Raw genomic sequence first — 22,313 nt, forward strand, 5'->3', positions numbered from 1 at the left:
CACTTCGAACAACGCCTACACTGCCATATTTTTTTTTTTTTTTTTTGTTTAACATAAAATGTGAATTCGTTAGGGTTAATTATATTCGAATAGCCATGTATATGGAAAATTGTAGTTCTACAATGAATCCTTTGCCTAAATTTGAAATCAAGTGAATTGCACATTTGCTGAACTTATTCTTGTGATAATTCATATAGTTAAGGCATTTGATTTCCCTAAATTGTATATTGAAAATTGTAGTTTTACTATGAATCCTTTGCTTAAATTTGAAATTCAGGTCTTATTCTGATAATTCATATAGATGAGGTATCATATTTTTCAAAGTTGGCATATTGTTGTCCAATTATTGTTTAGAATTTTACTAAATTTGGTGATGTATGAAAAGTAATTTAGCTAACCATGGGAAGTAATTATGGTTATATGTTTTATTTATCACTATTATAAAGTATTACTCAAATCCATTAGGCATGTTACATAGGTTTTACAATGATGGCTTGACATTAGATTACAAAAGTACTATAAGACATGTACCAAAGGGCATGAACTTAAAATAAGTACTTTGCAATAGATTGGTGTCCTTCTCTTTGAATGTATACTGATTACTTGTACAAGTTTATCATATTATTACATTCGTTATTAGTGTTAATTAACCTAGTATAATGTTAGTTTGGTTGCTTATATCTGAGCAAAGTCTATGGAAAAATGGTACGAAGAAAGTTAAAAGGATTTTTTTGTTTTTAAAAAGTATAATCAAGAAATTTTGCCTAGAGTTGGTGAATCACTATTGCTACTTTGAATACATATATATATATTTACTGACACCTAATCCTTCTTAATGCTCCTTCATTTTAGACAGGAACTACAATGTACGACAATTTACCGAGCTTTGATGTGAAATTTAACGTTGATTATAGAAGTACAATGGTAAGAATCAAAGTGGTATAGTTATTGTTTTGGGTGTTTTTTGTCCCTTGGGAGAGTTACGTCACAAAGTCTGGTCCGGCTCGAGCTGCACCTGCAAAAACACGGAGACTCCGGTTGTTGGAGCTCCGCCTCCGACGGTCAAGTTAGTAACTTAAAAAGGAATAAAGAGTGCGGAAATTTAGGTTGGTATCTGCTTGGATTCCAAGCTCAGGTGTTCTCTGATGAGAGAGAATATGTGTGTAATAAATGATTGTAGATGTCCCCAAAATGGGGGAATATCTCCCTATTTATAGGGTCGTTGGGAAATGTGCCCCTCCCTAGGACACTTTGACCTAGGACTGGTGGGCTGCCGCAAAGTGCGAATTCTTGGGAATTGGGCCCTTGAAAGCCGCAATTCTGATAAAGACCTGAGATTTCAACGTGTTAGCTGGTGAGTGGTCTTTGATGACCTGCCAGCCCTTGACACGTGGAGCTCTCTCATTGGTCCATGCGTCTAGGGTATTTTTACCCTAAACATTTTCCCCTCACAGGGGTGACGTGGTACGCCACGTGGCGCCTGTGACACGTGTTCCCCCATGAGGGGTGAACAGTAAAAACGGCTAGTAATAAATTCGGGGTGTGACGGGGATGCCCCCGTTTCACCCTTTTATAAATAGGGTTTTACCCCCCCTCCTCCACTCACTATTTCCATTTCATTGACCTTCTAGAGAGAGAAAAAGAGATTTTTAGAAAGAGATACTCTGATTCCGTATACGTCAGTTTTTCAAGATTTCCGTGTGCGTTCTTTGACAACACCCGGTCACCCGTCTGTAGCAGTTTTTAGAGTTTTTCAGAGCTAAAGTAAGGTAACTACTTGTACCCTCTTTCAGCTTTTCTTCCTTTCCGCCTGTATACATTCTTTTTTTTCATCTGTATACATTCTTTTTTCCATCTGTATACGTTCTTCGAAAATAAAAATGGACTCTCCATCCACACACTTGGCACTACCTAGGACATTCAGCCGGTCTCCTGATACGGAACTGCTTTACTTATCCCCGAATTCCTCCCTCTCTGTGTCTGTGCAGGACACAATGGCCAGAGTTAAACAAATGGCTATTAAGCCTAGACGGCGGCGCGCTAGGGAAGTGCCCGCAGATGAGGTAATTCTTGACGAGGACTATGATGGTCCGGATGAGCAAGAAAGTTCATCAGATGGTGCCCCCTCTTCCCAAAGTAATGTGAAGGAGGCAGACGGTGAGGAAGTCGTCTCCTCTCAAGAGGCGGAAGAGGAGACAGGCGGGGAGGACGCCGCTGAGAGATCAGGGTCAGAGGCTTCTGGCTTTGGGCAAGATAATTTCGCAGCTGACTACCAGTAGCCGGCAAAGACCTCTGTTAACCCTGACCTGAAGAAGACAAGGATGCTTCCGGGTGATATAGCCCTGCTGGAGAGTGGCTTCAAAGCCTTTAAGGAGAAGTACCCCTTTGGAAAGGGGTGGGATATAATTGATCCGCCTGGGGACGCAGTTAGGCCTGGGGGGACGACATCGAAAATGCAGACAACTACTTCGTCTGCTTCGAGGCGGTGATAGAAGCAGGCCTCCGGTTACCCCTCCATACGGGGATAAAGAAAATCCTTAAAGGATATGATCTGGGCGTCTGGCAACTCACTCCGAACTCGTGGATGAATATACTGAGTTATATTGCCACCTGTGTGGTTGGTTTTAACTTGAATTGATTGATTGGCTTAGAAATGTCTGATGCTTTAAAGAGCATGATAAATTTGTAAGCCAATCAATCACAGTAGTGATTGCCCCAACCTAAGTGCACAACCGTCCAAACAACAGGCGTTCCAGCCATCTACCCAGCCGTCTGAGAAGGTTGCATAGCCATTACACAACTCTTTTTGCCCCCATGGGAGAGTCTGTGCAATTTTGGAATGAAAATCCTAAGTAAGAACTTCGGTCGAAAACCGGCTGATGTCTTAGGACATCTGGTATTTCGAAAACTTAATCGTTCTATAGACTGTTTTGGTCAGACGGCTATGAGTTGACCAGTTTGGTCGTTCAATCTTTGCCGTCTACATAGGTACGTAGAGCAAACATATAGGCTGCTCTCTGCGACGATTGCACTCGGAGGGGTGTCGTCGGATGCCGTTATCCATGCTGGGACAGGAGATTTTATAAAAAAAAAAAAAAAAAAGCAACCATCCGGCCACTGGCCTCTAGTCTAGGTTGAGACTGGCTGTATAGCCACTAAGCGTTTTTGTGCCTAGTTTAGTTATCTGGCCATTGGCCGCATGTCACTTGGACGTTAAATTTGCTACTAAGTTTCAAACTTAGTTGGTTTAGCAACTGACCCGTCTGTGCATTGCCCAGAAGGAATGGAAATTATAAAAACAATAACACAATTGAAAACAAAAAGAAACTTTTCATTAATGGAGTCTTTGTTTTCAAAAAATTTACAACTCTCAGAAGTAGTACTTTTTTAAGTTGTCTACATTCCAAGTTCTAGGCAGGCGTCTGCCGTCTGGGGTTTCCAAGCAGTAGGTGCCATCCCTTACTTCTTCATAGATCCGGTAGGGGCCTTCCCAATTGGGAGTTAGCTTTCCAAGCTCATTGGCTCTACCGGTTGCCTCCATTTTTCGTAACACAAAGTCGCCAACTTTCAAAGGGCGCTTGTGCGCTTTCTTATTGTAGGCTCTCGCCATTCTCAGACAGTATATCTCATGACGCAGGGCAGCATTGCCCCTGCGTTCCGGGAGGGAGTCCAATGCCAGCCGCATGGCCTCCCAATTTGCCTCTTCATCATAAAGCATGACTTTGAGGGTTGACTTGTAATGTTAAATGGGCAAGACGGCTTCAGCATCGTATACCATGAGAAATGGGGTTTCACCGGTTGCCCCTTTGGCAGTTGTCCGGATGTCCCATAGGACATGAATTAATTCTTCTGCCCTTAATCCACCGGCTCTTTCAATTTTCTTTTTGATGCCGTCTGAGATGAGTTTGTTGAAGGCTTCAACTTGGCCGTTTGCTTGGGGTCGGCCGACTGATGCAAAACAGTTTGAGATCCCTTGATCTCCCAACCAAGTCTTGAGCGGCGTTTCAAACTGAGGTCCATTATCAAACACCATAGACATAGGTACCCCAAACCGGGTGATGATGTTCTTTCAAATGAAAGAGATGTCATCCTTTGTCTTGATGTTCTTGACCGCCTCCGCCTCCACCCACTTGGTGAAATAATCCACAGCAACCAGAATATAACGCTTTCCACCTGGTGTAGGCGTATAAGGACCTAGAATGTCCATGCCCCACTTAGCAAATGGGACTAGGCTGTGGATTTCCGTCAGATCAGTAGCCATGCGGTGAATAAGCTTGCTAAACTTCTGACATTTGTCACATTTCTTCACCAGCTCTTTGGCATTTGCCTCAAGAGTAGGCCAAAAATAGTGTCGCGTGGCTCTGATGGCTAGAGACCTGCCGCCTATATGGGAGGCGCAGTATCCCGCATGCAACTCTTCGAGAACTTCCTTCCCCTTTTCTGGGGTAACACACTTTAATAAAGGTTTAAGGAAGCCAGCCTTAAAGAGCTCCTCATTTCTCATCTCGAAGTTTGCTGCTCGTTTCTTCATGACGGCTGCTTCCTGTGGTGAATCAGGGAGCGTACCGTCTATTAAATATGCCCGGATGCTATCCATCCAGGTAGAGCTTCGGTCCAAAATTCCAATGAGTTATTCATATATACTTCTTTTTTCCAAAACTTCCCAAAAGACTGACCGAGGCGTATCACAACAGGCGGAAGATGCCAATTTGGACAATGCATCCACCTGGTTGTTGTCTGACCTGGGCACTTGACTCAGACGGAATTCTTCAAGTGCCCTAGCCTCTTCTTTGACTGCCCGAAGATATTTGATTATAGCCGGATGAGTTGCTTCATATCTACCCTCATACTGACTAACGACCAACTGTGAATCAGAAAAGGCGTTAATCTTTGTTGCCCCTACTGCCTTACACATGCAGATTCCGGCTAGCAGGGCTTCATACTCTGTCTCATTGTTTGAGGCCTGAAACTTGAACCGTAGTGCATATTCAAATTTGTCTCCTTCATGGGACTCATAGATAATGCCTGCACCACAACCGTTCTTCGTAGAGCTCTCGTCTACATACACCTTCCAAACCTGATCAAGATTATTCGGAGAAACCGGACGAGTCATCTCAACAATGAAGTCGGCAAACGCCTGACCTTTCACTTCCTTTCTTGGTTCATAGGAGATTTCAAGACTTTGTATTTCAATAGCTCATTTCAACATTCTGTCAGATGACTCCAAGGTAGACATTGGCCGCTTGAGGGGCTGATCGGTGTAGATTACAACCGGATGTGCCAGGAAGTAAGGCTTCAGTTTCTTGAGTGCCATATACAGAGCAAGGCCAAATTTTTCAACCATGGGGTACTAGAGTTCAGCATTTTTTAGCACATGGCTAATGAAATAGACCAAGAGCTGGATGCCATCTCTCTCAGCAAGGAGAACAGCACTGAGGGCATGGTCTGAGACGGCTAGGTACATGTATATCGTCTCTTTGGGCAAGGGGCTAACAAGCCTTAGCAAAGAGTGCAAATGTTCTTTCAGTTTCTGAAAGGTCGTCTCAGCATCATCCCCCCATTCAAATCTAGTCTTCTTCCTGGTTGCTTGGAAGAAGTAAAGGCATTTGTCACCTGATCGGCTGAGGAACCTCCCCAATGCCGGAAGGCAACCAGTTAGTCTCTGTACTTCCTTGACAGTGCGGGGTGACTTCATGTCAATCACCGCCTATATCTTCTCAAGGTTAGCCTCTATCCCCCTTTGATCAATCAGGAATCCGAGAAACTTCCCAGACTCAACACCAAAGACGCATTTCTTAGGATTTAACATAACCTTATGCTGCCTGAGTATGGTGAAAGTTTCTTGGAGGTCAGCAAGGTGATCCGCCTACTGCTTGGATTTGACTATCACGTCACCAACGTACGCCTCTACGTTCCTCCCAATTTGATTAATGAAGACTGTATTAATCATCCGTTGGAACGTAGCCAACGTATTCTTCAAGCCAAACGGCATCACAGTATAACAGAATAGCCCCTGATCAGTGACGAATGCCGTCTTCTCTTGATCTTTTTTCCACAGGGGTATCTGATGGAAGCCAGAATACGCATCCATGAAACTCATCAGGGCATGACCAACCGTAGAATCGACTAAGCTGTCGATCTTTGGAAGCGGATAACTGTCCTTCGGACATGCCTTGTTGAGGTCTGTGTAATCAACACACATACGCGAGGTACCATTCGGCTTCTTTACAAGCACAACATTCGCTACCTAGTCGGGGAAATTACATGGCCGAATGAACCCAGCATCCAACAACTTTTTGACTTCGGCAGCTGCCGCCTGACTTCTTTCCTCGCCGTGATTTCTCTTCTTTCGCCGGATGGGCTTCTTTTTTGGATCCACGGTGAGTTTGTGGATAGTGAGATCCGGACTGATGCCTGGCATCTCTTCCACTTCAAAGGCAAAAATGTCTTTGAATTCCTTCAGCAGAAGGTGCAAATCTGCACCTAAGGTAGCATAAGCAACCGTCCCAAACTTTACAGTACACTCTGTAGGGCTGTCATCCAAAGCGAGGTCAATGTTTTCACCAGCCGATTGGGGGCGGAGCTCATTTGACCGCTCTCCGGTCAGTGATTGCTATTTTTTCTTTTTCTTTACCTCCACCAGCTGAGCAGCTTTTCTTTTCTTTTCGGCTACTGGTGGGGCTGGGTTGGCATCCTTGACATTGTCAAGGTCTATTGGTTCCTGCCCTTGGCCGTTTGGGGCCACAATATCTTTGACGGCTGAGAGGTAACACTCCCGGGTCGTCTTCTGATCCCTGTTCAAGGAACCAACAGAGCCATCATCCCTCTCATACTTGATGAGCATGAGGGAAGGGATGATTACAGCCTTGTTCGTTGAGGGTGGGATGACCTAAGATGATGTTATTGGCGGTTAGTTCCTCAACGACCAAGAATTTGACGACCAGATATCGTCCTTCTCCTTTCTCTCCCAGCCGGATGGGTAAGTCAATCCTACCGACTAGGTAAACCATCCCACCCCCAAAACCTACCAAGGGGTGTGTTACCGGATGCATGCTGCTGGGCTTGTATTTTAGCTTTTGCAAGCACCGGAGGCTGATGATGTCCGACGAGCTACCGGTGTCTATAAGGATCCGCCCAACCAGCTGATTAGCGACCTTACATTCAATGACGACCGGGTCGTCATGCGGACGGCGGACGCTGCCCCTATTCTTCTCAGTGATCAGGACGTCTAGGAAGGTGGAACTAGCAGACGCCTGCTCATCATCATCCTTTTCCATCTTTCGAAGATGGCTTTTGGTCCCTCGGATGGTAGGGCCACCACATGAGAACCCGCCTGCTATAGTGTAGACCTGCTCCTTATCGGTGTCCGAACTATTAGTAGGTTGGGGAGTCTTGGACGACTGCCCTTTGTTCTTCTATTTAGTCCCTCCTGAGGACTTAGAAATGTAGGACTTTAACATCCCTTTGTCAGCCAGACGGTCCAACGCCCGTTGAAGGTTGAAGCAGTCGTTGGTGTCGTGGCCAACTTCCTCATGGTATTGGCAGAATTTGTTCTTGTTCCGTTACTAGACGGAACTCTTCATTGGGTTAGGCTTCTCAAGAGACAGCCGGTCTTTTATCTCCATGAGGATGGAGTTGCAGTCCTTGTTAAACTCGTACCTGGGGACGTATGGTTTAAATTCTTTCTTTTTCTTCTGGGACGGCTGGTCAAAATCACTAACCGCCCATACTTCTTTTCTCTTCTTGATCTCTTCTTTCTTCTTCGCCGGCTGAGCAGACCGGCTTTCTTTTTGTTTGTCAGACTTCTTGGAGTCCGACTAGCTACCAGGTCGGTTGCTTGAATATAGCTTTCCGCCTCCCTCAGGGCCACCTGCAGCGAAAATGCCCCTTTTTGACGAGATCAAAATTAAAGTTCGACCCGTCTCTCAGACCCTTAAAGAAGTCTGTGAATGCTACCTCATCAGACAGTCCCTGGATTTGGATTCTGACCAGGTTGAACCGCCTGACATAAGAGCGTAGCCCTTCTCTCTCACCCTGCTTAATGGTGCTCAAGTCAAGACTTGTTTTCTTAGCAGGGATAATCATTGAGAAGTTAGTGGCAAACAAGAAGGCTAGCTTCTTGAAGCAATCAATAGAGTCGACTTGCAAGTTGCCAAACCACTATTGGGCAATGCCCTTCAATGTAGCCGGGAAACATCGACACCAAGTGGCATCGTCCCAACCCTGTAAACACATGAGGTTGGTGTATGCCATTAGGTGGTCCTCTGGGTTGGAGGTACCATCATAGGCACCCCACCAACACATTCTTAACCTTGGCCGGCTGGGCCTCCTCGGTTATATTCTTGGTGAACGCAAAAGGTTGTTCACCAAGTTTAAGCAGACGGAGCTGCCAGTCCAATGGCTAGACGCTGTTATATGCCGCCTGACCTCCGAAGGGAGGTGGCTGCATAAATTGAAAGCTATATAGCCCGTATTGCGCCTGGGGTGCATACGGGGCTGACCCAATCATCATCTGAGGGTCGGTGTAGACGGACTTGCCGCTTGTTCGACTCTCATGTAAGGACAGTGAGTTCCTTACAGAAGTTCCTTTGAAACTGTCTGGAAAGCTCGAGGTCGAGGCTGACTCAGACAGTTGTTGGTGTCTCCTCCGCTCAATGATGTGCTGAGCATCGGAGATAGATTTCTTGCTGGCTTCCGGCTGATTATGCCGGGTGTGCCGCAGAGGACCCTTTGATAAAAGGATCTTAGACCAGTCAAGTCTTGCGGATGCCTTCTTCTTCTCCTTGGGATGAGAAGTTGGCCGCCTGTCCTTTACCGGCTTCTTCCTCTCATCTGGAGGAGTCTTTTTAGCCGGCTGACCCTTGCTAGAGCCAGCCTTATTTTTGTTGATCATATCTTTGATTTCACCCTTAAAGGAGTTCATGAATTTCACGAGCTCGTCCCGGGTGATTGGGGCTGATCCTCTGGCCGTCTGGGTTTCCCCTTCCGGCCTCCCAAAGGGCCTGCTTGGACCCGCCTGGTTAGTGTGTCGTTCCTGTTGATCTCTGGAACGGACATACTTGGAGATGAATGACCCATCCTCAGCCATATGTGTCTCCACTTCATCATCATCATCCTCCTAGTCTGTATAGACCAGCGGTTGTTTCTCCGGTTGAGGAATACTTGTGTTTTCCGGCTGAATAACCGGTTGTAGATTGTTGGGATCAGGAAGTGGTACAGACTCTTGAACCATCTTTGAGGTACTCTCCCCACAGACGGCGCCAAATGTTTTGGGTGTTTTTTGTCCCTTGGGAGAGTTACGTCACAAAGTCTGGTCCGGCTCAAGCTGCACCTGCAAAAACACGGAGACTCCGGTTGTTGGAGCTCCGCCTCCGACGGTCAATTTAGTAACTTGAAAAGGAATAAAGAGTGCGGAAATTTAGGTGGGTATCTACTTGGATTCCAAGCTCAGGTGTTCTCTGATGAGAGAGAATATGTGTGTAATAAATGATTGTAGATGTCTCCAAAATGAGGGAATATCTCCCTATTTATAGGGTTGTTGGGAAATGTGCCCCTCCCTAGGTCACTCTAACCTAGGACTGGTGGGTTGCGCCGCAAAGTTCGGATTCTTGGCAATTGGGCCCTTGAAAGCCGCAATTCTGATGAAGACCTGAGATTTCCACGTGTCAGCTGGTGAGTGGTCTTTGATGATCTGCCAGCCCTTGACACGTGGAGCTCTCTCATTGGTCCATGCGTCTAGGGTATTTTTACCCTAAACAGTTATCATAATAATCAGAGCTATATTTTTATCTTCTTTGTCTTCTTTTTTTTACCTGTGTATAAATAGAGCTAATTTAATAAGCAAAATTTTTTTATTTTTAATTATTGTATTGGTTGGAAAGAGCTGGTTTTTGTATAGGTTGATATAACTGTTTTTTGTACATCCTATAGTATAGTTTTCAACACATAATACATAATTAGGACCCTTAATCGTTATTATTTTATGTTGGAAATTTGTAGTTTGTCCCTGATAGCTGGAAAGAATTGTTGAGAAATTTTAGTGGATGGGCGAAGTTTTATCGAGGGAATGAAGGAAAAGGCTTGGGATGTTTTTGTTGAACATGCTGCTCATGCAAATATAATTTGGAGCATTTATTTTGAGGATGGTTGAAAAGAATTTTTCAGCGATAATAAATTGCAAACGGAAACACTCTTATTATCTACTATGCTAGTGATGGTATATTCTATACCCGAGTTTTTTCTAAATGTTGGGGTGAAATAGTGAAACCAGAAGCTGCCGTCGAGAATAGCACTCAAGATGAAACAGATGACTCAGCTGCAATTGATTTTGGGGAACTTTTTGGTGCTTCTGGTAGACCATACATTAAGTTTATCCTTTATCCTAGTCGTATGCAGGTTGGTACTTTGGTAAGTGCACTGATTTTTGCCATTCTAAGTTAGAAATATTTTTGTTATATTAATCATTTACGTAAAGGATTGTAAGTGATGTTCTTTGTTACTGCAGGATGTCCCAATATCATTTGCATATCAATACTTTCCTGTCTATTCCAATGGAACAAAGATAGAGCTCTACATTTCTGATAATCATTTTGAAAGAGAATTAGAAGTTCTTTATCATAAAGGGAAGGCTAGTATCTGCACAATTAAATATGGTGTTGATCAAGTGTTAGAATAAAGAGCTTGAATTTGGAAGATGTGGTATAGTTGTTCTAAATAGCAATATACCAATTGAATTAGAGCTATTGTTCTTACGTAGGTGATACATATAGTGCAAAGTCTTTATGTAGGATAAATGGTTATTTCCAAGGGTTAATGTATCTGACTTTTAATTATGTTTGAGGAATTCATATTCATATTCTTTCCAACACTCTACTATCCAACATTTAAAGTCTTTAGCTTAATGTTTACAAATTATATTTATCCAGTTGTAGTTTGGTACATGGAAGTGTCCAACAGAATTCTTGAATATTACAAACTATTAAGGTTATCCAATACTACGTACCAAGTATTTTCTTTAGATAAAGGCAATTACCGTATGCACAGTTGGTTGTATCCATATTCAATTAGCCTTGTCTACCTCCTATGCCCATTGTCTATATTGTACACTGTAATGAGTCATCAGTTCCTCCCAAGTTAATTTCTCATTTGTCCTCACCGTTAAGATCCCACTATAAAAAAAAATTTAGATTAGTTCCCCAATTTGGAAAATATTGAAATTTTCATACCCCTATACATACAGAAAATATGAAAATTTTCGTACTTCAATTATCTCCGTTGCCATAAACAACGGAGTTTTAGTGACAAAGTACAATGTAAACTCTACAATAGCTATGAAAATTACATTAAATTAAGGTAAAATCAAATGGACATACAATCTTAATATACAACTACACCCTGACTATTCAGTTTAACTAGAATCAAACACTAAAGTCTTCTTAAGACTTTGTACTGAGTCTTTTGTACATTTTAGGATCATTGAATTGGCTTGAAACGAGTTACGCCAAACATTTCAGTTGTTCCACCCGCATTTGGTCTATATGAGAATAAGTATAATTACCCATCAAGTTAGCTATGAGAACATATGTTTAATTATTGTTATGTTGTTATTCGTATCATCTTAATTAGGAATCTTACCGTATAAAATATAGTCGGGATGAGATCAACGCAACCACATTCAGCATACTTAATGATGTACATACCACAGTCATATATGAAGAAAAGGAGTTGCAATTAGGCAAATGTGTATCCAAAAGGAAGTGACGCACTGGCATAAAACTAATAAATTTACCCATTCAGCTGACGAGGGCAGTCAAGAATTACAGTTAAGTACTCCATTACATCTTTGAAAAGGATGTTCAAGGGGTGAAGCTGAAAGGTCATTAGAGCATTCATCATCTAAATAGGAAGGAACAAATTATGTTAACAGTTTTAGAAAGCATAACTGACCTACTGTAACGACTTTCTTGGTCCGTCCATCAGTTCTAAATAAAAAATGCTCCTACTTTCCTTATCCAAATAATTACATTCAAATAAACATACTCTAAAAAAATGCAGAAATAGACACGAGTAGTATAATCTTAAAATGCAAAAATAGAGATGTATATAATCAAGAGTTCTCTAACCATGTCCATTGTGAGATTAAGTGCTCTTCGGATACACCAAGGGAATCTATAATATACACCGTCTTCTGAAAATATGGACGACCAACATAAAAAAATCCCACCCTGGAGTATGGTTATCATATACAGGTAGAAACACCTACAATCAACAAACAAGGCATACTATAAGTCTAACAAAACACAGTTCTTCACCAGATCAATAAATGAAATTACCAAGTATACAAACCTGCTGAATCTTACTCAAACCCTTTGGAATATATGTATTGTTCCGTGCAAAACATTGTTTTATTAATGTCGGGTTATTGATGAGTGTCATTTATGGCACTCATTTAGCCTCTTTTAGGATGAATTTTGATTGTTTTTGTATCTCTTTTATCTCTTTTTCTTTAGTTTTACTTGTTCTTTCTCTAGTTTGTGTTTTCCTTAGTTGTTTTCCCATTTTCTTGCATTTCTTAGTTTATTTTGCCATTTCTCCTTTATTTGTTTGCTTCTCTTTGATTTTAGGAGATTGGTGATGTTCAAGGAGCTCAATGGCATTTTCTCGGGGATTATAAAGCTCAAGATGCAAGCCGGTCTCTCCCCTTGAAGCTCAAATGTGATGGAGTGCAAAAACCAAGTCTTTAAGGCCGCGCTCTTAAGCTGCGTGGGCATTAAAATTGGTGTTGAACCCACCGTGAAGACCTTTGGAGACTATTACCCCCAACATGTATCAAGTGGAGCGCACGGGAGCATCAACGGACACATGAGGAACCTCTCCCCTGCTCCCAAGAACGGGCGCGCAGGACCTGTGCGCGGCCGCGCAGGTCCTGTGCGCGGCCGCGCAGATGGGAGGTGCGGCCACGCATCTACTTTCTCCCTGTTCCATACCCATTTCTTTGCAGCCGCGCATTGAGAGGAAAGGACGCGCCTTTTGGGGTTCTTTTTGGACGTCTAAATAACTTCTCCTTTGTTAGTTTTACCTTTTATAAAATTTCTTCATTTTTAGAGGGAGAAATACTAGAGAATTACTTTAGAATCAATTTAAAATTGGATTTTTAGAGAGAGAAGCTCAAGATTTTGGAAACTTTGTTCTTAAATTTTAGAGAGAGAAACTTTGTAATTGATGATTGCTACAATTTGATCTTCATTCACTTTGATTTGATCAAAGTTTTGTAAGAATTCTTTCCTTTTTAATGCAATTTTAGGTGTTTGATTCTTGATATATTGTTGAATTTCTATAGTTTGTTTGATTTGATTGTTGATATTTGGATTGCAATGTTGATGATGAAATTGATGATTAGTTTAGCTATGCTTTTCAATTTTACAATGTGTAGTGAGTAGTTCCTTTGCTAGGGATGTGGTGAAGCATGTATGAGTGATAAGCTATTGCTAATTTGGGGTTTTTGATTGATATGATGATGTGATTAAATTGTTTGATGGAATTTGTGCATGTGCTTGATTTGATGAGGAGTAGCTAACCTTTATTATCAAGCTAGATTGCATAGTAGTTTTCAATGACACGACAAATTGATTTGGAAGCTATTATTATCAATTGATCTTGTTTTGCGATTTTCCTTTGAAGTCATTTGTAGAGACACCTATCTTGACCCTAGGAAATAGCTCTTTAAGTGATTTTGATTGCAAATATCGTTTCCCTCGCATTGCTTGATTGATCAAATTCCCGACAAATTAGCAAGTTTATCGTGAATGCATGTGGATCCTAAATCCCTAGTGCTTTGATATTGATTTCTATTGTTAGTTTCGATTGTGTTGATTTGCTAGTTTAGACCAACCCTATTACTTAAGATTTTGGAATAGCTTAACTATAGATAGCTTATACCGCATTCCCTTAGGTTCGACCCGAACTTACCCCTATACTTAGGGTTGGGTTTGGTTATAAATTTGGTTTTGATCGGGGATACATAGAAATCAACGACCTAGGTTTTCCTCCCGTCAGTTACCCACACACGGACTACGTAGATCCTCTCCGAGAACAACAGCTTACAGAGAAATTTTGTATTTGTTAATCATATAAGGAGATTAATCAACAAAGTTTATAAACTAGCGTATCCTCCTGTTAATAAACAGGTAGAATGACAGTTATTACCTGGAACGCAGTTGACAACATCAAATTCTTATTTCCCTCTGCAAATGCATGCCGTTGCAGATCATACATGAACATGTCAATAAACTAGCACGGAGAAAAAACAAGTTTTCACGGAACCTGACTCAAAGAGTACTTCATAATACTAAATTCAGAAAAACTATTATTAGCACATACGTGACCGCTTAATTTGTTATCTGGGTACACAACGTACGATTCTCCAATAGTAAGGAACGAACAATAGCCGACAGGGTAATATGCATATAATTTATTGTCCTCTTCATCAGATATATTCTGACATATATATCTATTCAACGGCGTTAGATGATACAAGAGCTCTTTGAAAATTGGTGGAGGGAACTTTTTCACCGCTGTTATAAAAACCTCGATTTTGCTGCTCAACCCTGGCATTATTTTATTAACAGTTGATGTTTCCTGCATTTAATTATTGTTATCCACCAAAAGTTGCAAAATCAATAATTGGTATAAATCAATAAAATTGATGCAATGAAACCATGGCATAGGCATGCTCTCCAGGCTACTGAATACATATATAAACTAGTTTAGCTTAATCAACCTGTTCTACAGGAGTCGCATAACTCTCCGTTAGAGTTATATCATCCTCTGCCGGGGATGAAAAATCTACACACATCGGCCATGTAAATGGAAGTTGTTGTTCCATCACAACCTGCAAAGCACATTTAAACAAATACAACATCATAATTATTGAATTAACGACTTTGCATAGGACCAAAATGGTTGGACATTGTTTATAAAGTTCACTCACTTGACTTTCCCCTAGTTGTTCAAAACAATATCCGTATGCTTTTCGACCTATTTAAATATTACCAATAATATGTCAATCAAAATGAGTATAAATTATACTGCACATCAATATATTGTAATGTCCAACATAGTTAATGGTAATATCCACGGTTGACACAAATTATTAGTATGAAAGGATACCAAACAACTTTGGTAGTTGATACATACAATGATACAATAAGGTATTTTCATGTATAATACCTGGTCATATTCATATAAACCACGTATCTACTATAATTAGTGACTCACCGCTTATTTTCCTTTAGTTTTACGACCTCTACCCCTCCTTGTATTAGTTCTTTTCTCGGGATGGGTTTTATTCAGCATTGCACCATAGGATTTTCCATGGCTATCATGAGGCAGTTTCTTTTCAGTTGCACTCTTGAGCACTTTTCTGTTTTGAGTTTTTTTGTTTTCATCTGGTGTTTTCTTTGTTCCTCCAGTATTTTTCTTCTTTTCTTCTTGACTCTTAGTTCCACTGGTATTTTTCTTCTTTTCTGGTGGACTCTTTGTTCCTCCATTATCTTTCTTCTTCTTACTAATGGCATCAAGCATCGAAAAATCCATCAAAGTGTCTAATCCTGTTGGAAATTGAGAGTGATTGAATCGAACATGCCTAATGCTAAATGATGGTCCACCATTCAGATCATCATCAGTATCATTTTCGTGTTGGTCTATATTTAACTTTCGTTTGGCACCTACACGATTTGAGTCACTTAGCTTCGAATACCCCAATGGTGTTAAAAATGGGGACCACCCCCGATCAACCTTCTTGTTATTCTAAATGCAAGTTGGGGTCTTTGGATCATAGCCCTTGTCATCCAAGTTCAAAACATTTTCAATATCCCCAGCAAGGCATTTACTTCCATCTTGCAACACCTTAGGCAACACCTCACAAATGATACTCTTGATTTGTTTAAGTGTATCATCAATGTCGGAGAGCTTCCCATATATATTTTTCACATATTGCTCTACAACACATATCCACTGCTCATTAAGTGTATCATCGATGTTGGAGATCTTCCCGTATATATTTTTCACATGTTGCTCTACAACACGTATCCGCTGCTCATTAAACAATGAACTAATATTAGCTTAACATCTAAATAACAGTTCGATAACCCAAAATCAGGATACATTAAACATTTCACCCAAACGATCAAAGAGTGGACACAAACGATCTAATAATGCAATTACCTACTGACATACACAATATAATCACTGAGTTGAACATTACACAAAAACGATCCAAAATGCGGAAAACAAGGAATAAATTATCATGGATTCATATAAACTAGTTTAATACATTTCAAAAGCAATGTAAAACTTACATCTACATTCTTATGCTGGATGCTGCTGCAATCTGCATCCTCCATATCTTTAGACATGTTTATCTTTATAGATGGATATTACCTACAAAGAGCAGGTGTATTAATGTTTGCAAATACATTAAATTGGTTCTCCTAACTCAATTGGCAGTTGCCACTACACAAAATTTCACAATCACTTCACATACTGCTGAAAAGTATTAACGACTGCCCAGCGTAATGATTTATTAAACATAAAGATGAATATAAATGTGATCCAATGAGAAGGATGAAATGTGCATATTGTTTTCAATAAATGTGCAAATTGATTTAACTAATAACAGTTATGAATTGTCTGGAAAATCAGTGCACATTATGTTCAAAATTTATGCACATTCAGTTCAAAAAAAGTGCACACAGTATAAAATTATGCACTTACAATCCTTCTCATTTTAAGGAACTTTTCATTTGACTTATATATAGTGAATAATTTGGCAATCACGCATAAAATAGATTAACACTATAAAATTTCATACCAAGCAACCACAAAATATCATAATATATTAATAAATCTACAAAGGTTCAAAACACAAATTACTTAACATTGTCAAAATTTGAAAGCAAGCAACCGCAAACTTACTTGTAGAAAGAAGACAGTTAGGATTTCGAACATGTAAGAAATTATGATACGGAATAGTTAGGGTTTCGTTAAATTATAGAAATACAAAAGGAAACTGGTATAATATAGGAAAGGAAAATTGGTATAATTGAGGGAAGCTGGTGAATGTGAAATTGATGAAAATTTCGGAAGTTTTACCAATGAGATTTGTCTAGAATTGTATAAATTTCCTCAAAACTGGTCGAAAGGTGCGCTACATGGCAGGATTAGAGATGGCAATGGGTCTAAACCCTAGTCCAAATCTCTCAGATCGATTAGACTCAATGGGTTTGGTGGGATCTAGGTCTGTGTGTGGAATGGTCGGGTCTCCATCCATTAACCTAGATCCGACCTTGAATGGAACCATGGACCTGAACAAATGAAGTAGAGCTGTTCATGGACGAGTTGGCCTGCTAGGCTCGCTCTACCTAGCTCGCAAAACGAAAGGGTTTGGACAACAATTTTTTTTAAAATTGAATATTTGGACGGGTTAGGCTCGACCCAGTATCATAAATTGGCAGACAAGGAAAAGACAATTTGTGTCGCGTGCTAGCTTGTTCGGCCCGTTTATTAAAAAAAAATATCAAAATTATTATTTAGCTAAATTATATACATATGTTGAGAAAAAATAATGCAAAAGAAAGTATATAGGATTCTAAGCTTTTATTAGCTATAATAACTTTTTATTCCTTGTTTAAATCTTATCACCGGAGACTTATTATAAGTTATTAACGTAGTAATATTTTTTAGTAACATATGTTACGATTTCAACTTTATTTTAATTCTTTAATTTATCATTTGTGGTCAAGCTAGAATTTTTTAAGACAACTTAATCAAGATAATTGTAACATAAATAAATAATAAATAGATTTATTAGTGTTTGTAAAAATTAGAATAAAGTTGAATGAATTGTTAAATTTTATAGGTTGATTAAATTGTTAAATTCATTGAATTTGCAAGTTGAATGTGTAAGAGTAGATAATGGAGTAAATCATGGCATAATTACGAGATGAATTTAATCAATAATTAGGACATAACTATTGATGATAAATGAACAAATGGTTTTTTTTCATGGAAAATTGAATCAGTAAAAAATATAGAATTATTTTTTACAACTTCTTAGTATATGTTAACAGGGTATTATAGTCATTGTAGGGAGAAGTTGTTTATCCTCCATTTCTATTTAGTTAACGGGCTCTTTTTTTTTTTGAATGGAATCGGGGGGGGGGGGGTGATTTCATTAAATAATAAGTCATTCGGCTCTTACAATCACCCCTTAAAAGATATAAATTCTCAATACAAGAATTAAATACCCCTTAACTAATGACATCGCTTTTTGAATTGCTCTTGGATAATTTTATATGTCTTTGCATCGTTCTTGACGGAGCTCCATTCATATGTAGTTGCAAAAGTAATAAAACTTGATTGGTGATCATCAAGATCTGCAAATTTGCTAGACGAATTGCACCCCTATACCAACAAACCTGCATTTCCACAAATTTGCAAGATGAATCTTCAAATTTGTATCCTTGCACACATTAAAAACAAACAAATAAACAATACAAAACCCTACATGGAGGGACTCACTAAACCCCACATGGAGGGACTGACTATAATCACCATAATGCTGGTGATCTTTATTTGGTAAAAAGAAGAATTTGGGGCTTACCGTCGATAAAATCGATGGTAGCCCCTATGTTTCACTATGGTGGCTAGGTTTGATTGTTTAAAGAGAGAGAACAGAGAAAAATTTCAAGGTTTTCCTTTTTTCTTTAGTTTTTGACGTGTTCAATTTAGGCACACATATTAAAAAACTTACCCCAAAAGGAAACATGTCAATTAAAAAAAACTACCTAAAAAACAATACATGTCAACTAAAAAAAACACAGAGGTAAGTATAATAACCATTGATGAAGGAATTTCATTCCACGTTGCCGTAAATAAATTAAATCGAGTTTCAAAATCTAAAGATCTACCAGCTACATGACTGGACATTGCCAAATAATGCCAATCAACTTCGTTTTACAAATACTTTATAAAATATGGTTAATTTTGTGATTACCGACGTTAAGTTGTGTCAGATTATTGGGCTATGGTGATGGAAGTGACAGAGACAGGTGAGGAGTTATTTCTCCTTAAAAACTCCACGATATAAAACCATGTTTTATATAGTAGGGGTGAAAATTCGGTTTTCGGTTTGGTTTTATGCCCAAACCGAAACCGAACCACCATAATTCGGTTTCTTGATTTTGCAAACCACACCGCACCACTTTAGCTTTAAAACCGAACCAAACCAAACCAAACCACCTAAATTTCGGTTTTCTTAAAAAAAACTGAACCGCACCGAATTTTCATATCAAACATCATAAACATCAAATTTTGCAAAAAAATCCAAACCAAAACACACCAATTAAAACCGAACCAAACAAAACGAAACCAAACCCATTTATACAAACATAATTAAACAAGTTTTAACCCAGATCCGCAAACATTCCTAGACATAATTACTATAATATCGAATTGCTATAATTTCGAAAAATTTAAGATAAAACCCTAATTTCGTTGAACTAAAAATTTGGAATAAAAATCACCGAAATATCAGAAAAAATTGGACAAAAATTAGTAGAAAAAAAAAACACAAACCAAATTAAAAGAAAGAAAAAGAGGACAAACCTCACATTCCACCGAAAAAATGCGAATTTGGGTTTTTAATGGTCAAATTCGACCATGAAAACTCTAGATCTAGAGTTTTCATAGTTGAATTTGACATGAAAAACCTTTAGTTGATGGTGTTCGAAATCAAAACCTTTAATTTTGTTGATGGTGTTCGTTAATGGTGAAGCGAATTCGAATTTTATTATTCAAAACCTTGATGTTTTCGGTAATGGTGGCGAGGAGAGACAAGAAAAACGAAAAGAAAAGAGGAGAATGAGACAATGAAAGCGAAGAAGAGGAGAGAGAATGGGCAATTGGGTGGAATCCGGGAAAGAGGAAAAGAGGAAAGGAGAGAGAAAGGGTGGAAAGAGAGAGAGGGAGGCTGTGAGTGATTAGGGTTTTCTTTTTTTTCATTATATACCTAGGGTAATTAGTTTTGGGCCAGGGGTTTTGTAAGATTGGGCTTATAATTCGGTTTGGTTCGGTTTTGTTCGGTTTTTCAATTTCCCAAACCGAAACCGAACCGAAAACCGAATTTTTTTTATTTTTGACACCGAAACCGAACCACCCTCCCAAAAAACCAAACCACATTCCTTATTCGGTTCGGTTTTTCGGTTCGGCTCGGTTTTACACCGATTCACTTTCACCCCTAGTATATAGTGGAACAGTTAACGGAAATGTCCAACTGCTAGTTTAGGCAATACCAAAAGTTGTTTCGTTGAGACAAGGCACAATGTTACTGTTGTTTCACGAATTAGCTTATATTTTGGTATTACTTTCAGCTTATTTAAAACCTTGAGCAAAAACTGTAGCCATTATTCGACAGCAATCGAAGACACTATTTACGAAAACAATGTGTGTGATAAACTACGAATTATAATTTTAGAGGAGTATAGCAATGGCTTAGCAACCAAATTATGAAGTTCACCGTCCAGCCACTTTGACAAGAACCTCCTTCTTCATATAGTTCATGTCCCAATCAATTAGCTCTGCCATTGTTTTCATGCGTAAATTCCCCATATCCTGAAATGATAACATGAAAGTGAGAAAAAATACATGATAAACTTCTGTTGAAATTGTGATACCACAAGAGTCAGTTGACAGTAATATAACATAATTTGAAGTTTTAAGATGCAATAACCTTAAAATAATTCGAATTAAAAACCACATCTCTATACATCATGGACTTCATGGTCTTAATCACATACATCCCACAATCGTACCTGCCATGTGGAAATTATAGGTGATTGTTAGATGAAGCACACATCTAAATATTTTTTAAAAATTCGTAAGAATAATGAAGGGAACATACGTGTTTGCTTGTTGTGGAAATCTGTCACATTACTTCAACCCCCATTTCTCAATATCCCCAAACTTACGGAGCTTGGGATTATTTTTCTTGTTCAAAGTCAGTATTTTGGACAATATCTTAACCTACAAATTAATTCGACATGAAACACAACAAATTTAAATAAATTGAGACAAATGAGATGAGAACTCCCATCTCAGGAGGCAGAGCTGTAGATGTAATTACGTAGTTAAAAACTGAAATGTGAAAAGATGAAAAATATCATACCAGTGTTTTTGCAATTTTCATCCGCATAACATTTTTTACTGCAGATAAAGCAGAATAAAAAATGTAACCCATTTTTGTTTCCAAGTCGACAACTACTAGAAACCAATGCTCCTTTTCAATAACATAACATGGGATCTAAGTTGCACAGAAACGGATACGGGGACAAAAACGGGTACGGATACGGGGACGGGATACGGCAAAATCAAAATGTTAAAAAACGGGTACGGCTTGGATACGGCAAAAAATGAGCAAAATATAAATACATGAAATATAAAAAAAACAAAAAAAAAAAAAAAAAATAAAATAAAATAAAAAATTAAAAATAATCTATACAAACACAAATTATAGTACAGAGTACCATTTAAAACGGAAAAAGGTAAAAAAAAGAAAAATACAAGTAATTGATTTCTACACCACTGACATCTATAGTGACTTCAAATAAAAAATAAAAAGAATCACATGCTGCTGTACTGTTTGTAAGATATTCCGTACTAGACTACTAACCAATATTAATCACATTATTCACGTAAATAAATAAAAAATAAAAAAAGAAATAAGAAAAAAAGAAAACAGAAGGTGCGAAGAAAGAGAAAAAAGAGAGCTAGAAGCAGAAGTGCAGAACAGAGAGAGAAGAGAGAGGAACAGTAACAAGTCGAAGCCTCGTTCGCCGTTGTCGGAGTAGTCGCCACTCGCCAGTTGCCTCCGGTCACCGTAGAGGATTGAATTAAGTCGCACCTCTAAGGGAATCGCTGTTCGCAATTGTTAGGGTTTTTGAGATTTGGGGGAAATCGAAAATTAGGTTAGTAATTCACTAATTTGGGGTTTTTTTCTGAAAATTTGGGCTGAAATCCTAAGGAAACGTCAGAAAATAGCCACGCCGTCCCCGATACGCATCCGAGCAAGAGGCTAGCCGTCCCCAAATTGGCTTGCCGTACCACTTTCGAAGGGGACGCCTTGGGGACGTTTCCAAGCCGTACCCGTCCCCGAAACGTTTCCGATATGGGAGACGGCTACCATCTGACGAATCCGTGCATCATTGCATGGGATAAATAGCTGCAAGTAAAAGGATGAACATAAAAGAGAGTAGTCA

At 39.4% G+C, this 22,313-nt stretch overlaps 1 long non-coding RNA gene across 2 annotated transcripts; it reads right to left on the bottom strand.

Annotated features, from left to right (window-relative positions):
- Nucleotides 1-20,453: 20,453 nt before the first annotated feature.
- Nucleotides 20,454-22,268, bottom strand: LOC145576598 (uncharacterized). Of its 2 annotated transcripts, XR_014098475.1 has the most exons (4): nt 21,224-22,268; nt 20,960-21,081; nt 20,789-20,870; nt 20,454-20,670 (listed from the first exon to the last, which is right to left on the bottom strand). It is a non-coding gene; the product is annotated as an uncharacterized LOC145576598 (long non-coding RNA). The 2 variants fall into 2 exon arrangements; XR_014098474.1 differs by having other exon boundaries at nt 20,960-22,264.
- Between the last annotated feature and the right edge of the window lie 45 nt (nt 22,269-22,313).

The sequence above is a fragment of the Chenopodium album genome, chromosome 13, assembly GCF_948465745.1.
Source record: "Chenopodium album chromosome 13, dcCheAlbu1.1, whole genome shotgun sequence".
In the NCBI taxonomy this organism is placed as follows: Eukaryota; Viridiplantae; Streptophyta; class Magnoliopsida; order Caryophyllales; family Amaranthaceae; genus Chenopodium; species Chenopodium album.